General features: G+C 31.0%; 1 long non-coding RNA gene across 1 annotated transcript in view; it reads right to left on the bottom strand.

The window, feature by feature from the left end:
- Positions 1-209: 209 nt before the first annotated feature.
- LOC125832379 (uncharacterized) overlaps positions 210-16164 on the bottom strand; it is a 44000-nt gene continuing 28045 nt past the window's right edge. Inside the window, exons 2-3 of the long non-coding RNA XR_007443225.1 lie at positions 364-415; positions 210-265 (exon numbers count right to left, since the gene is read on the bottom strand). This is a non-coding gene — a long non-coding RNA (uncharacterized LOC125832379). The remainder of the gene's footprint in view (positions 266-363; positions 416-16164) is intronic.

Raw genomic sequence — 16164 nt, 5'->3', positions numbered from 1 at the left:
AAATGTTCTCAACAAGCACTAACTAAATCTAAAAAAACTATAGTCCAACGGCTAATAATTCAGATACTTCAATTAACAAAGGGGTAAACTACAAATGATAAAATCTCAACCAAAAGCCAAGTTACATAATTTAAAACCATAATGATGAAATCTCAAATGGTCCAAATTATGTTACTTCTTCAAGTGCCTTTTCCTTTTCTCCCTGGCACGCCTCTCCTCGCAGCTTACGAAGACAAAGATCGCAATTTGCCAAACCAACAACTGCCTGTGAATTAGTTTAGAGAAAGAAATCAAAATTAAAGTTAGTTATCAAGTAAGTGCTTATTTATACAAAGAAAAATGTAATCCTAATTAGGTGTTCACCTCTCCCTTAGGCTGACAACAATAGATTGCTTTTCCACCACCATCGCGACACCTTTTACCAGCATGAATTTGGAAAGTCTCGATAGGAGTAACAAGAGTGAGATTTCTGACTTTCACAGTCATCCAATAATCAAAGTAATCTGTCACCGTAAAATTCACTTTCTCAATCTTCAAAACCTTGTACTTGAAAACCTGCAAGGAGAGTTACTAATTATCATTTAAAGAGGAAATCAAGCCGCAAAAAAAAAAAGTCAGGAGCATACATTGCACTCTCTCTCATTATATTCCTGAATGGCGCGGTTAGCCAGTTCCATCATTAACTCAACATCTTCATTGAAGTGATATACTGATACTCCAGCACCCAAAGACGAACCGGGATGGACATCAATATCAAAACACTGTAAAACAAGCCAACGGGGATGAAACTATACAAACTGAAAGAACAAGCCAAAGCCAACATGGATGAAACTATACAAACTGAAAAAACAAGCCAACAAGGATGAAACTATACAAACTGAAAGAACAAACCAACAAGGATGAAACTATACAAACTAAAAGAACAAGTCAACTTGGACGAAACTATACAAATTGAAAGAAAGAGGGGATCATAATGGAACATCAAATTTGAGCTCATAGAGGGGAATCAAAGGTTTAATGCCAAAGGGAACCAAAACAATTCATAGGTAGTAGGATCAACACTTTACCCTCCAATACATATATGAACATAATTAGTGAAATAGATTGGTTCAACTTTAATAAATTTGATATGACAACATGAAATTATTATTGCACCTAAGAGATTGATTAGCAAGGAACTTGATACATACAAAATTAGTTAGTGATAAGTACAAAATTAGTTAGCAATTACTAGAAGATATATGAAGCTACACAAGAAACATAAATCAAATCAATAAATAAAAGGAGAATAGAAAGGAAACAAACATGGGTTTGACGAAGTTGACTGATGTAATGGAGCCAAATAGGGACATAATGATCGGTATACTCCTCCACAGCACCCATGGGAGTATCAAAAGTGAGTTTATCGAATCCAGGGCATGGGTGTGAAGAACAATTGCAATAGGGGTCTAAAGGCATCCCTTTGATGCACTTTCCTTGTTCAAATTGCCTCTTTTCCGGTGGCACAATTACATGTTCTTCTTCTCCTTTTACTTGTGCTAGTTCTTCTAGAGAACGAAGAATGTATGCTTCCCACTTGTCTTGTTGCACATCCTCACTTCCTTGTTCACTTCTTTCTTGCTTAGCCTTGTCGAATTGTAAGGCAATACATTCCAGACTAGGTTCTTCAATTTTTTCTGGTTCTGGAAGGTCTAGAAACACTTCTGGATGATTTAGAAGTGCTTTTGATAGCATCCAATTCGATTGATCCACAGAAAGGTCTACTTCCATCGATTCTATTGTATGATCCTTAGAAAGGTCCATTGATTCCGACATCTTTCTCAATAGCAAATTGGGGATTTATCTCACCCTAAACCCTAACCCTTTCTCCTTTGATAGTAGTAAAGGAAGTCCAGCGCTGCTGCCCGGGCCAAACAAGAATAAAGTTATATTATCTATCTATATATAATATCTATCTTCTATCTATATATAATAAGGAGAAAAAAATAGCATATGTGTTATCATTACAATTAATCTTGAAATTTCAGTATTTAAAAAATCAAATTTAAAAAAGAAATATGATCTTTTTTTGAAAAAAAACACATGTAAGTTTTTTTACGGTTAGAATGAGATATAATTTTAAAATTCAAAAACACAATTGCATCATGTTAAGGAGGATAAATAGGATGTTTCTCTAACAAACAAAAGGCAACAAGACTATCGGATTGTGATGAGACCAGCCCAAAAAAATCAGTATAGTTGATCTTTTTCTTCTTCTTTTTTCTTAAAGATAAGTTTTTTCTATTTCTTCTTTTTCTTTAGGTTTTCTTCTAAAATATGTTCTTCCTTAGATTAAAGATATGGAAAATCAATAATTTATATAATATTAATTTCATCGATATAATTTTTATGCAAGACAATGTCTAGAAATGCCTTAGGAAATGTTGCAAAAGAAATTTGCAAGGAAACAGAAAGGTTAAAGTCGTATTATTGAAACATGGTTCTTCTTTAATAGTATTTATTCTTATAAAGAGTTTCTACTATTTATTGATGTAAATTTGTTTCCGGATTTTAATTATATTATACAATTTCATGTTTATGATTGCTTAAAATTATGTATATGTGTAAACTATAACTACCATAAAATTTCGAATCCTATAAAAAGATTTTTAAAAACAGAAATATTTAAATTAAATTTCAAAATAGAAATGCTAATTTTTTGTGGTTTTCAAGTTTAAAATAAAAAATTTAAACTTTGAAAATATAAAAAATAAAAATAAAAAAAACACACGGAAGTTCTGCATCTAAAATTTAGTTTTTGAGCCTAATTTTGTGGAACTATCTAGCATTATCTAATTTTGTGGAACTATCAAGTATTATCCTTTGAAATATCTTAATTTAAATTAATCAATTATTAAAACTAATTACCTCAAAGCAGAATATGGAGAATCAACAGCACCAGGAGGAAAGCATGAAGATGATTGAAAATGAAATCTGCAAGGCAACATTTATAGAATCAGGGCAACAATGGCAAGAAAAGGATACAAGCACAAATAATATGGCACTGGTTGAATATCCAACTATTGTAGCACAGGAGAATGAAGTTATAGTGTCACCAATGAAAGTTCTACATGATATTGTTTCACACTCTATAGGTACATAACCTCAACTTCAACCAACAATCACAATGGCAGAACTGTGCTAGCAACACAGAGGAAGTTGATTCACATTCTATAGGTTTTGCACCACCTCAGGCTGAAACACAACAAGTACAACAACAGAGCAATTCTAGTTGCACAGACGAAGTTGATTCACATTCTTTAATGTTTTGCTCCACCTCAGGCTAAACCACAACAAAGTAGCTCTACCAATACAGTGGAAGGTTCTTATGATGAGGATGACAAAAATGAAGCAGAGACCCCTATTAAAAGTAACAAATCTGGCAGAAAAGGGAAGAATAATGGCACTTCTGTTGGGAACCTGCCAATTAGGACAAGGTCAAGAAGAGGTTTGCAGAAGATCAAGGATTAATAATGAGGTTCTTTTTTTGGAATATTACGTCTGTAAAAACTCAAAAGGCTTTTCATAGGGTACAAATGCTTAATAAAACGCATAAATTTATTTTTATTGCTTTAATGGAGCCTTTTCAAAATGCTAGAGTGATCAACAAATATAGGAGAAAATTGGGAATGCCTTTTGCAAGATCCAATTGTAATGGAAAAAATTGGGTTTTTGTCAAAGATGGTTTTCAGGTAGATATTGTAGTGGATGCTGCACAACATATCACTTTGAAGGTTGAGGATACTACTTCGAATAAAGCTTTTTTTGCAACTCTGATCTATGCAAAATGTGACAGTGGACAAAGAGTGGCTTTGTGGGAAGACATTTATCAGTTGTACAATTCTATGGTACTTCCATGGATTATAGGTGGGGACTTCAATGTGGTTTTGAATGCTGAAGAGAAGTTAGGAGGGCTTGATGTACAACCTGCAGATGTAGATGATTTTGCAAGCTGTATTGGAGATTGTGACTTCATAGAAGTGTCTTTCAGAGGTAGTCCTTTCACTTGGTGGAATGGTAGAGCTGCATCAGACTGTATTTTTGAAAGGCTTGACAGAGTGTTAATTAACCATGAGTTTCAAAATTGGTCCAACCATACAGAAGTTGAACATCTGTCTAGGACTGGGTCTGACCATGCTCCAGTGGTGCTAAATTGTGAAGAATCTGTGGTAAATATATGTAAACCATTTAAATTTTTGAACTTTTGGGTAGAACATGATACTTTCATGAAAGTGGTGAGTCAGAACTGGTCTGTTGCTACTCCTGATGTTGCTGATAATCCATTTTTTTGCTTCAAAGAGAAATTAAAGAAGCTAAAATCTGCACTCACTTCATGGAGCAAAGATGTCTATGGTGATATTTTCAAGCAATTGATAATTAGAGAGGATATTGTAAAAGTCAAGGAAAAGTTATTTGAAGAAGACCCTAGTAGTGTGAACAGAGAAGTTATGCAGAAAGCACAAGGAGAATTCAAAAAATATCTGCACTTTGAGGAAGAATATTGGAAACAAAGAGTAGTTGAACATGTTCTATCTCAAAGAGTAGTTGAACATGTTGGAATGCAAGTGAGCAACTTTATACCCTCTAATCTTTTTTTGAGATAAAGGTAACTGAACTTTATACCCTCTAATCTTTCGGATAGACCATGGTGGTTACTCAACAGTACAGGGAAGTTCAATGTTAGCTCTGCTTGGGAGTTACTAAGATACAAAAAGGAAGTGAACGTCCAATATAAGCCGGTTTGGGTGAATGATTTGCCTTTTAAATTTGGTTTTTTGTCTTGGAGGATTTGGGGTAACAAATTACCAGTGGCCACTACTATTGCTCGTTGGGATAGGTTTGTAAATCCTAATTGTGTTTGTTGTACAGTACCATTGCCTGAAACTGTACAACACCTTCTCCTATCTGGTGAGATGGCCAAAAAGGTATGATTATATTTTGCAAATGCAGCTGGAATTCAAGGTCCTTTCATTCAAATTAAACAAACTGTCATGAAGTGGAGAGATGCACAGGGAAATGACAAATTTAAAAGTGTCATGGTTGTTGTCCCTATCATAGTTCTCTGGTTCTTATGGAAAAGACAAAATATCATTCTTCATGGTGGTTTATATGCTTATGAGAAGATTATTTTTGATGCAAAAATACTATTCATAAGTTTATAAGATCCAAGTTTCCTTTTTTCCAGAATCTACCTAAGAGTTGGCCTCATATTGTCGAAGGTTTGGAAGGATGGCAACCCAGTTACAGTTATAGGATTGTGAGGTGGTTACATCCTCCTCTTGGATGGTATAAATGTAATATTGATGGTGCATCCAAAGGTAATCCTGGCCCAAGTTAAACTGCTTTTTGTGTGACGAACAGTGAAGGTGACATTTTAGGGGTTAAAGGGAGAAGTTTACCACTTTCAACCAGTATTGCTGCTGAAGCAGTGGCTATAAGAGAGGGAATTCAATTTTACATTGAAAGGAATCTATTGCCACTAATAATAGAGACTGATTCGTTATCTATGACAAATTTTATCGAAGGAATTTGGGAAGTGCCTTGGAGTGTGGTTAAGGAGGTTGAAGCAATCAACAGAATGAGGAATGATGTTCCTATCCAAATGAAACACACTCTAAGGGAAGGAAACACCCTGGCAGATTTTTTTGCTAACTTAGCTGTTAATTTTGCAGGTACATATATGGTGGAAAACTTTCAGGATCTTCCTAATGCAGCAAAGAAAATTCTTAATATGGACAAGTGGAGTATGCCTAATTTTAGGCTCACTCAACTTCACAACAGATAGGTTGGGTGCTTCTACATTAATCAGTATGATTGCGATTAAAGGATACTAGAAAATGATACTTCTACTCTAATGTAATGTCTGAAATGAATTCATATAGTCTGTCTATCACGCCATCTGATGAGAGTTTAAGGTGTACAATGATTACAGACTAAGGCATAGGCTTTGGGTGAGGTTTTTCTTCTACTGTTTTCTGGTGCAACTGGTGATACCTGGTGTATTATGGTATGAGGATGTTTGGTCATTTATTATTCACTAATTTTTAATATAAAAAGATTAGCAAGTGGTAAGTGACCTCACATCCTTAAAACAACAACGGAAATTTATCTGGTTTTTGCATTTGTGCTGGAACCTTAAGATTATTTTTGATGTGTGGTATTAGTTTCTTTTCTTCGAAACTCATCCTATCAAAGATAATTAATAGGGAAAGGCACAAGTTTCTTACCTAATAGTTTTCTGGAGAAAGAAATAGTTTTGTTTTGAGTTTAGAATCAGATCAATTTATAGAACTAATTGTTCTCAATAGCAATTCTATGAAGCAATAGTAGACGACGCATACCACATTCAAATAGTTCATGATAGAAGACGTTGAAGGCGTACCGTGTGCTTTATGAAGTTATTTGTCGAGGTATGAAGCGGATGTGGTGCTTGAATTGAATAACAAGGTTCATAGTTAGATAGATCTATAGAAGTAGCTACAAATCGAAGTAGCAAGAAAGCTTACCGGTGATATGTAGCTTCTTCTTCTACTTCATTGGTTTCTCTATTCAGCTCCCTCAGGATCAACAGAGTGAAACTTTCGAGGAGTCCGCTGGAAATTTCAAGGTCGCCGGTGACTGGCAACGTGTTCTCTTCACTTTCCTATTTGATTTTTTCGTTCTCTATTTTTTAATGAGAAACTTTCACATATAGCAAACAAAAAAATCATATTTGTATGCTATAGCAAAATTTGCATAATTGCGCTCCATAACAAACATATATATGTATAATTCGCTATACATATATACAAAAAGAAGCAATTGTATAATTCGTTGGCTCCTCTTCAAAATTGTATAATTTCGCTGGCAGACCATTTATATAAATTGTTGTTAGTCTCTCTTTTGTATAAATCGTTGACAAACATAAATTATACATTATACAAGCATAAAACTGGGCAGGGGAATATTTTTATTGTATAATTATAAGTGTATAGGACGAATATATATGTATTTGCATGTGTATATACAATTTTCTCGCGCTTTATACAAACAGAAACACAATTTATACAATTCTGTTGTATAAAACGAGAAAGAGAGAAAGACAAAAGAGAACTGGGCAGGGGAATATTTTTATTGTATAATTATAAGTGTATAGGACGAATATATATGTATTTGCATGTGTATATACAATTTTCTCTCGCTTTATACAAACAGAAACGCAATTTATACACTTTTGTGTATAACGCGAGAGAGGCGAGCACAGAGAGAGTGAGCGAGAGAGGAGAGTAGCGAGCGAGAGTTTGAGGGAGAGAGGCGCTGACAAACAGTTTGCTATAGGACACAATTAAATCAAAGTGTGGTTATACCATTTAATTTGAATTAATAGTTTGCCATTATGTACAATTTTCCCTTTTTTAATTGGTTTTGTTTTTATCTGTCCTTTGCAGATTTAGTTAGTGGGCTTAGCACTTTAGGCTAGCCCACTGTTGTAAAGATCAACATTTTTTTTCTAGTTAATAAATGAGACCCCTGGGTCCTTTGAATTAAAAAATAAAAAATACATTTAAAAATGACATCTAATTAGATATCCTCATATTATAATCCCATGTAGGGAAGTTTCTTTAAAATTCATCATTTAAATAATATTTAATATTTTGAAGTTTTATATCAATTTCTTTTTTGTTATTTGCATTTTAAAATAAATATTTTTTAAGGAAATACAATTTATAATCTCTATGTTCCATCTTTGTTGATTAAAAAAATTGAACTAATAATTATTAATAATAATAATAATAATTAATAATAATATATTAAATTTTTTAAAAAAACATCCAACTAAATATGACATTTTAATCTTTATTTTGAAAATAAAAGTAATTTCCAACTAAATGGGGAGTTTTAACACTTCCCATTACACTCCTACTTCCAACTACTCTTATGATATCAAATATTTCATATGCAGGGTTAGAATTGATAAATTATTAACATAATTTTTTTATTCAAACGACATAAAAAGAATAAATTTATATATATATATATATATATATATATTATATTTAATACAATAAATTAAATTGTGACATTAATTTAATGTTGCTCAAATACACAAGTTAATGATTTGTATTATTATTATATTATTATTATAATAAATTAAATATATTATTAAGTGCATTATACATTTTATTCGTTATTTTTAATTATAAAATTATTACATTTTAAATTATTTGTGCAACGCATGGGCACGTATACTAGTTATTATATATTATGTACTGTTAAAGAAATAGTAAAGATTGATATAATATATTTTGCTCATAAGTGAGCTAATATAAAAAATTATTTGTCATTTGTCTTTTTAATTTCAACTTCAAATAGAAAATAAATGTAGCAATGAGATTGAGGGTAGAAATGTAACATATCTTTCTAAATTTAAGTAAAAATAAATAGAGTAGAAGTAACATTAGGGCTATCAATAGGACGGTTCAGTCAGTTATTTTTTAAAAAATATATCATTTCAACTTTTCGGCTATTTTATAATGTATAACCAAAATTAAAATTTTAAAATCATCCCAATCCTAATTTATGTGACACAAACAATACAAAATTAGCTTTTTTGTTGTTGTCCTGTAGATATTTTAAGTTATTAATTATTGTAATTTATAGTACTTTTTATTTAAATTTTTAATAACATATGTTACTTTCTATGTTCGAGAGTTAAACCAACTTTTTTATGTCTTTTAAATATTTTAAGTTGATAATTATTGTGATTTTTAGTCATTTTAGGTCATTTTCAAATAATATATGTTACCCTTTCCTGCCCATTTTATGAGGCACAATAAAATTTTGAGAGTCAACTATTTTTTTATTAGCAAATAAAGATTGACATTCACAAGAATGATATTTGAAGAGTTTACGATTGGAGGTAATAATTGAAGTGGACCCCAAATAAATTTTTAATTGTCATGTTACGTTTTTCGAAAGTCAATTTAACTAATTTTCTAGGTTATATTAGATTACAACAATTTGATATTTTAAACAAAAAATTTAAATATTCAAAAACTACACGAAAAATACTATAAATTATAATTTTTTACATATCAATATGATAAAAAAAATTGTAAATTATTAATCAAAATTCTTATAACTTTGAATCTAAAAAGGAAAACCACAACAATAAAAACAATAAAAAGTAGACAGAGACAATATGTGATAAAACTTAAAATTGGTGGTAGAATTGGCAAGTGAAGTGGGCCCGTTAGAGAATAAATGTGGAAAACTTTACCTTTGTATGTTGAATGGCAATTGAAGTGGGCCATAAATGAATGTGAATAAGCAAGCAAGCATTTTGATCAAGTGCTGCATATTCACAATTTCTTAGATAGTAATAATGCCCGTGCTGTGCACGCGTCGAAGCATTAAGATTGATTTTTAAAATTGATTTACATATTTTAACTTTCAATTTGTTGTATATATATACTTCTAAGTTAAATATTCAAAAAGGAGAATATTTGATAGTCCCTCCAGTTTTTTTTGGTCGTCTTAGTTTTCTTTTTAAGAATTAAACAATATGAATTTTGATTAATATTTTAAGATGTATTTTTTTTTATCATATTGATATGAAAAATGTTGCAATTTATAGTACTTTCTTATAGTTTTTGAATATCTAAAATTTTATTTTAAAATATTGAATTAATGCAATCTGATTTAACTTTGAAAATTAGTCAAATTAACTCTTGAAAAGCGCAACATGACAACTAAAAAGGGACGGATAAAATAATATTTAAAATATACTTAGATAATAATACAAAAAAGTATTATAAATATTATTTGCTATTTCTTTTTATCTCAATTATATAGTATCTATTAAATGTAACTAATATTATATAGTCTTTTGTCTTGATTTAATATCTTTTGTGTGTAATCGAATTAATTTTTAAATGCCATAATTCTCTATTATATGAGTATATATAAGTTGAATATTTAAAATTGAAATAAGTTATAATTATCGATTTACCATACCGCTAAATATTGAAATCAAATTTAAAAATATCAAACTATATCAAATTAATTTTAAAAGGTAATGATTCTCTATTCTAAACTTGAAACTGAACAAACTATAATTATCGATTTATCATATTACTAAATACTGAAATCAAATTTGAAATGAATAAATGGGTCCCACACATGATCTAAAGTTTGAAATATGAAGAAATGGGTCCCACGCATGCTCACAATATTATGCTGCAAATGGAATTCTCCTTGAAATGAAGAGAGTTAGCAAGCAGGTGAAGCACACATGTTGACAGTGTGCTGCCTGCTAATGCTATCACTTATTAAATAAGAGAATTTGAAAACAACACCAATTAATAGGTGAATTAAGTTTGATGTTAGATTCCTTTTTATAACATGTAATTGATGGTATAAAATTAATAGACTTTTTATCCCAACTAATATGAGATTATTTGATGGACAAGATAATATATTGTTATGATTGTGGTATAGTTATTTTTCTTATGAAATATTAATTATCTAAATCATAATTAAAATCTTATTTTTATTCAATTAAATCTTAACCATTAGTTTTTACCTATGCCATGTGTCTCACATCCAAGCAAGAACTTGGGAAAAATGAAAGGAAGGGAAATGGAGAGGAGCCGGATAATATGTGTATTAAAATGGCGTATACATGCGTTATTTAGAAGTCTCTAGAATTTATAACCGGCCAATCATATGTTCAAATAATATTTTCTTTAAACAGCTTCAATTTATTATGTACTTATAAATAAAAAATCATGGTGGTCTTGTCACCTAAAAGGTTGTAGTAATACTTGAACATTATTATACATATATACCTTAAAAAATACTATGATGAGTATGATTTTGTAATGTTTTCACGAACCTGAACTAAGCTTCACTTGATTTATTATCACAATCCACGAGTTAATTTTGAAATTATTCACCCACATATCAGAGCATTTATTGCCATTAAAGCCCAAAACTAGCTTCTTCTTGTGTGCGTTCGTCTCCAACTCCAAGCTACTTTTGGCACGGTAAAAGTAGTATACCAAGGCCCAAGCCTTCCAACTCCCAGCATATATCTATTTGCTATTACCGTATTCATCCAGTTGAATCATTGACTCTGATACTTATTATTGGGCTAAGTCAATTCAAAGATACTCTGAATACTATATTGTCTTATTTGAACAAAGCCCGAAAGATTTTTTCAATATATCTAAGCGTTATATATACATTCCAATCTTTTCAACTATATATCAGTGTTAACTTTGTTCGTACACCGTAACATATTGTTGAGTTTCATAATACATATGGGTGGACAAAAGCTATAAGCAGAGATCGTAAACTACCTAAAGTCCTCATCTGCCACAAGGTTCCCTACATTTACATGCCTTATGCTGTTATGCAATGGCCATGATTTTGCAGAATTTTTGTCCTTGGGCAGTGAAATCTTATCAAACAATTACATTAGATTAAAGAAATAAATAACATAATCTTAATCTGTGAAAAAATATAAAATAATTAGCTCAAATCGTCATGTCTGACCTTTGAATTATGTACCACTATAATTTTTTATTTTGTTTTAAACTAATTTAGCTGTCTTCTTCTAAGAGACGTGGCCAGCTAGCCAATTGATACATAGATTTTCTGTCCTAGAAAAGCTCAGGCACAATAGTACAAGTTTTGATTAGGTGCAAGTAACAAATCCTGCCTAACCTATATAACAACTTTTGTTTTAGTACTCACAAATATAAGTCTCTTGAAGAGCTTATCCTATATAATTTCAAGCTATTTTCTTGAGAAAGTGAGACAAATATCAGGTAACTAATGGTTCTTTCATATGGCTTCAACTCATCATTTATTCGTGTTTGGTGCGAAGAAAAATGTTTTCCTAAAAAAGGGAAAAATATCTGAAATATATCTAAACTTTGACCGAAATTTAATACAGAACTTTATGGAGAACCTTTTACCCCTGCATTATTTAATAGTGTATTTTAAAGGTATATATGTGTCCACATGGACATCATAAATATTGCATCATTTTAAATAGTAATGTGTCCACGTGGGCACATGTATACCTTTAAAATTCACTTTCAAAAAGTGCAGGGGTAAAAGGTCCTCCATAAAATTTGATATAACAATTTCGACCAAAGTTGAAGTATTTTTCAGACCCTTTTCCCCCTAAAAAATAAGTGATTTTTTTGGGTGTTTGATACATAAGCAGAAAATATGATCGAAAATTGAGAATGCATTGAATCCTGTATAGAACAAGAAATTATTGAGATACATCCCCCTAGGACACTTATTCTTCTTGTTCTGCTATTTTCCTTTTCTATACACATTTTCAACAATGGTAACTTAATTTTTTAGTCGAGCATAAGGGTTGAATCCGTCAAACTTAAATTCTGGTCCGAAACAACAAAAGCAAGTCTCTTGTGAAGAACAAGATTATTAATGCATGTTGCGTCTTCGATTCTGGTAGAGAACTAGAGTTTAGTAAGTAATACATGCCCTGTATTCTGTTAAAAAAATACCATGATTAATCAATTCTACAAATAGTATGTAGTAACAGTTCTAAAATTCTACATTTTCTGTATTTTGATTCATTAATACTTATTTTTCGGTTATAATTTTTGTGGTTCACCAGATATGAAGAGTCGTTCTGGAGCTCCATTCAAAGGCATTTCAGAGGATATTCGAGGACGAGTATCTTGCTACAAGCAGGATTGGATTGCTGGAATTAGATCCGGAATAGGGTAATATAATTTTTCTATTATCTAATCTAGTTTTGAAAATATTTATTAAATTAAATCTCAAAAAGCATAACACAAAAAAAGGAACGGAAGAAATTTTAGTTTGTCCATTCTGCCCTTTACACATGTTCAACACTCACCATTTATACAGGGTAAATTACATAAATTTCATAGTTTTAATATGAAATTACAATCTATCCCTAATAAGTTTCTAATTACATTAATCCCTTAAAAATTAAAAAACCCGGATACAATAATTGAAGCTCGGATACATTAATATGTAGCTCGAATACATTAAATACTGTCTCAGATACATTAATATGTAACTCGGATACATTAAAAACTAGCTCGGATATATAATATGTAGCTCAGATACATTAAATACTGGCTCGGATACATTATTATGCAGTTCGAATACATTAAAAAAATAATAGATTTTGGAGATTTTTAAAAGTAATAAGGGATAATGAAAATAAGTGAAATAAAATGTGTGCATTTCTGTAATTTGTCCTTTATATAAAGACTAGAGAGGCCATGCCTGTGCCTGGCACGGCCCAACACTGTCAAATTTGTGACATGAAACTCAAAATTACACTAAATAGCAGAATTCTATCATTATCGATACTTACATCCATTATATATATACATATATAAGTGGGGATCCCAGGAAGGTCATGGTCGACATGCCTGCCTGGCAGCTACCCATATATTCAAATTCTTTTCTTTCGTTTATATAAATAAGTGCACACGTAACAATAGAGGTATAACCACTGGAGCGTATGACATAACTATAAACTATCATTGCAAATGAAAATTGATACTCAAGCAATTGAGCATTCTAAATTCATTCAGATACGACATTATGAGGAAGCTATTGTTAACATGTTAAAAATATCTTTTGTATACATAATTGTGCTTAATGAGATACTTATCTCTACTACGTGGAAAGGATACAAGTACGTTAATGTGTCTTGATTCATTGTTTCAATGAGCTGGAGCTACACTCCATGGCTTGGTAGCCATCCTTGGCTATTCCAGAAACCACAAGGAGGTATTTTGAGGTACCTTCAGAAAGCTCGTAAAAATCAATCAACTGAAGAAAATTGAACTTAAAGAGGGCTGCAAAAATAAAATTAGAGAGTTATAAAATAAAAGATGCATGCGTCAGAAGTTCTTATACCATATTGTCAGCAGATTTTCATAGACTATAAAATGAACAGCTAAAATGCCCTTGGACTGCTATAATCTACTACTGATACCAGTATAAATTCATAAACCAAAGTAACTATTGTTTTAGAAGTTGAATGAGGAATAAGCTCTTTAAAAAATAAATATAGAACAACAGCTAATAAGTTAAAGAGTCTCGGTGCATTGTTTAACCAAAAACTCCTCTTTTGTCTCTATATTGATTTCCATCAACAACAAAACTTCAGACCACAAATTGCTACAATAAATGAAACTATGTATCCATATTCGGACATTAATATCAGAACATTAATATGAGAAATACATATAAGCACATAATAATAATCTGATGAACCATTACTATGTATCTATATTCGAACGTTAATATCAGAACACTAATATGAGAAATACATACAAGGACATAATAAGCTAAAATGAAGTCGAACCATTCTTATACCATTCTTCTTCATTGGGACCAACTCTTCTTCTTTATTGACATAATTAACTATCAAGCAAAAGTTCGTTCAACGATTAACTCCTTATTCAGTAGACTAATACTCTAGTCATATTAAAATCTACATTAGCACAAAATCGCACAAGTACTACAAGAAAATATAACATAAATGAGATGTCTACCCTTTAATATTTCATTTCTCATGGATTCTTTTCTGATGTCACTTTAGTCTCATTGTCCACTCTTCGTATCACAAAAAAGAAACTATGAGTAGATGTTAACCACCTGGTGAATTGTCCTTTCACCAAAAAATATTGTTGTAAAAATATCAATCAATGATATTTTAGGATGATCACCGAAAATTGTCAAATTACTTAAAACAACAACCCTCTATAAGTTAAAAAAAACAATCACAGAAATAGTGAGTTCACTAAGATATTTATATATTCTTAATCCACTGATCTAAAAATCTTCAACTCCTGTTGATTACGCCCATAAAAGAAAGCAACAAACAATTCGGTGCCAGAAAAAATCAAACCACATAAACCACTTGAATCAATAAGTATATAAATTTGAAAAGTTAACAAACAAAGCATAACAACAAATTTATAATTAAATTTAATAGATCTAATTCAAAATCTATGTAGAATTTATAAATTTTTGCCCCCAAAAAAACTAAACTAACCCACCAATTGGACTTGATTCCAGTAGTAATATTGTCAAGATGGAGGCGTCCTAACCAATACTGATTATTTTATTCTATATAATTTTTCGTATAGTCTGAACTTCCTATAGATAAGCCTTACTTCATTAATCAATATTAATGGCCGGTCAAGGAGATAAATATACCTATTTTTTGACTTAATATGTATTACTACTCTCCGTAGTGTCAAGACTTTAATATTAGAAGATTGAAAATTTTGAGAGTAAAGGGAATAAAAATTTTCCACAGATTGTAGTTGGAGTGTAGCTAATTACGACCACAGTTATAATTGGACCTTGAGGAATAACGTCTCTACATTATATATTAGCTATAGAATTATGGTTGCAATATAGCTTACTACGGATTGATGTAGCTCCTAGCCTCCTACGCGTTCAATTGGATCAAATATGTTTAACACAAAGGTTAAATACATATGTGAATAATAAATAAAAAAATCAACTGTGTTTTGAGCCCATAATTGCAGAAACTCAGACCGAGAACTTAAATGCTAATTTCATCAAAGTTAAATCATTGGTGATTTAGTATAAATAGGTGTAAGGCTTAAAAGCAAGTTGACAGTGTCGATTGAGATATCTTAAGCAACATAAGAAATACCTGAATGTGTCAACATATGAGGAACTAGTGCAACATCTGTAATGTAAGCTAACATCAAACACAAGTAAGATTATATCCGCTCATGTGGACTAGATGTTTATGACATTTCTTTTTATGTATAGAACACGTTTACTGCATCCAAACGACTAAACCTAAATATTGAACACTCCTCCTCCTTCCCTTGTCTTCCTTCTTCGACTTCATTCTCTACTCGAAAATCAAAGCTTGAAGATGATGAATTAATCAAAGTTGGGGATTGTTTGTACATCTAAAAAAAAATTCTGAAACAAACTTATTTGTACATCTATCAGTTACTCATGGCCAAATACTTTTGTCTTTCTTCTTCATCCCTAATGAAAAATATACTGTAGGAAACTTGTTCATTTCACACCCAAAAAATATCAGATAATTCCTCAATGCAC

The sequence above is a fragment of the Solanum verrucosum genome, unplaced genomic scaffold (assembly GCF_900185275.1).
Source record: "Solanum verrucosum unplaced genomic scaffold, falcon-dt-bn FXZP01000009.1, whole genome shotgun sequence".
In the NCBI taxonomy this organism is placed as follows: Eukaryota; Viridiplantae; Streptophyta; class Magnoliopsida; order Solanales; family Solanaceae; genus Solanum; species Solanum verrucosum.
Note: the sequence above shows the minus strand (reverse complement) of the source record. Positions and strands in the feature narration are given on the sequence as shown.